The sequence below is a fragment of the Nematolebias whitei genome, chromosome 14, assembly GCF_014905685.2.
Source record: "Nematolebias whitei isolate Nwh7 chromosome 14, NemWhi1, whole genome shotgun sequence".
NCBI lineage: Eukaryota > Metazoa > Chordata > Actinopteri > Cyprinodontiformes > Rivulidae > Nematolebias > Nematolebias whitei.
In genome coordinates this window covers 22,119,449-22,121,814 of record NC_056511.1, presented here as the reverse complement: position 1 = coordinate 22,121,814, position 2,366 = coordinate 22,119,449, and the positions used below count along the sequence as shown (strand labels likewise).

The 2,366-nt window shown below is 40.8% G+C and overlaps 1 protein-coding gene across 1 annotated transcript in view; it reads left to right on the top strand.

Moving 5' to 3' along the window:
- Window positions 1–2,366, top strand: part of LOC119420585 (transcriptional coactivator YAP1) — a 56,306-nt gene that overhangs the window by 46,279 nt on the left and 7,661 nt on the right. The gene's annotated exons all lie outside the window — the stretch shown is intronic.

The following is a 2,366-nucleotide window of genomic DNA, read 5'->3' as shown; positions in this document are numbered from 1 at the left end:
AACAGTGGAAAGGAAAAACTCCCTCATGAGGAAGAAACCTTTAGCAGGGCCAGGCTCAGGACAAGCGGCCATCTGCTTCGACCGGCTGGATCAAAACCTTAAAAACACTGAGGTGGAGGTTGACCATCTCAGGTTACTTCACTTGATAAAACTACCGGTAATTCAGATCATAAATCCAGTTCATATCCAATTAGTCATTTTGATTCCTATTCAATTACCTATTCAATACATCCATATAGAGTACAGTATAAAAGGATCAGGGCTGCCTGTTCTCACTTTCTGTTCATAACTTTAATGGACAGAACTTCTCAGTGTAGCCAGGGAGTGGTGGGAGTCCCGTTCAGTGGTCTCAGGGTTCTGTCTCTGCTATTCGCAGATTATGTGATCCTGTTGGCATCATCGTGTTGTGATCTTCAGCTCTTAATGGAGCGGTGTGAAGCCAAGTGTGAAGCAGCTGGGATGAGGATCAACACCTCCAAATCTGAGGTCATGGTCCTCAGTTGTAAAAAAGTGGAGTCTAGGTTGGGGGTGAGGTTCTGCCTTTTAAGTGGAAGAGTTCAAGTATTTCAGGATTTTTTTCATGAGTGGGGGAGGAATGGAGTGGGATATTGACAGACGGATCGGTGCAGCTTTTGCAGTAATGTGGACTCTGTGCTTGTCTGTTGTGGTAAAGACAAGTTTGTACTTTTAAGTTACTGACTGGATTTGTCTGGTTTCATGGATATAAATAACTGAGTATTATCAGCATAACAAAAATACATTTCCCATCTTGTTGTTTTTTAACTAATGGAAAGATATAAAATGTAAACAAATTGGTCCAATCACTGAACCCTGAGGAACTCCATGACATGCGCATGAAAAGTCATTATTAACATGAACAAACTGAGATTTTATCCGATAAATATGATTTTGAACAATGTTAAAGCCATTCCTGTAATACCAATGTCACATTTAAGCCTCTCTAATATAATATTGTGATCACAGTGATCTAACAGGACAAGTATGAGTCGGGTGGGGTTTAGTAGGAGTGCACCGATTGCAGTTTTCTGGCCCATCACTAATCACAGATTTCTAAAAAGTTTGACAGATTTGTTTTATAAGCAACACTGTCAGGTGTTATAAGGTCACAATGCACCTTCAATTTTCCAATATTATTTTATTGTAAAACAGACCCTTGAACAATATCCTAGAAACAATACAAACTTGTTTTAACTGGCCATGAAGTAGTGCTCTGAAATATGAATGAAGTTCAGACAATTGTTGTTAAAACACAAAAAAAAAAAATCGGTAAAATTGGTTTCTCATGCAAGTATCAGCTGATTTACCAAAATTAAGGCAATCGGGGTTGATTTATTGGTGCACCCCAATTTTTTGTGTGTTGATTCAATCCTTTTAATTAATACTTTAAAAGCTGTGATGAGTCACATTGTTCTGTTCATGTAGAAACTGCACCCCGCAGCAGTGTCCACTGTTTAATGGATGTTAATTTTTGATCACTACTGATTTTTGATTTTTTTTAATGTTTCTGCTCTGGGTCAGCTGCTGTATATTTAATTCTCCTGATAAATCTCGTGTGGCGTTGCTGACTGATAAACTCTGAGTTCAAGCAGCCAAAGCTGGGAAGTTTGGTAGTTATCAATTTTGTGTTGCATTTGTGTAGTTGTTTTTCTACTTTGTATTCACTTTGTTCACAGCAGCAAACTGTGGGAAAGTCTCAGATTTGATGAGAAAAATGAGCAGAGATGTCACAGAGGCTTTTGCCAACTTTGAATATCTACTTTAGTTGGTTAGTCTTTAAACTGACATGTAAGAGCTACTAGGAATGTTGTGTTTTAAGACATTTCACCTTTTTTGCCTCCTACGCTATCAGCAATGATGAAAAAAAAATTACCAGTTGGTTGAGCTGCCGCCTTTCAGTGAGAATGTCACCAGATCAAATCCCGGCCAGGGACTATTCTGGATGGAGTTTACATGTTCTCTCCGTGCATGCGTGGGTTTTCTTCAGGTACTCTTGTTTCCTCCCACAGACCAAAAACTTGCATGTTAGGCTGAGAACTCCAAATTGTCCCCATGTGTGAGCGTGAATGGTTGTCTCGTTTGTCCCTGTGCTGGACTTACGACCTGTCCAGGGTGTCCCCCACCTCTTGCACAGTGACTGCTGGATATGGGCACCAGTGACCCCCAGCACCCGAAAAGGAAAAAGTGGGTAAAGATATGGATGGATGGATGGATGGATGGATGGATGGATGGATGGATGGATGGATGGATGGATGGATGGATGGATGGATGGATGGATGGATGGATGGATGGATGGATGGATGGATGGATGGATGGATGGATGGATGGGTGGGTGGGTGGATGGATGG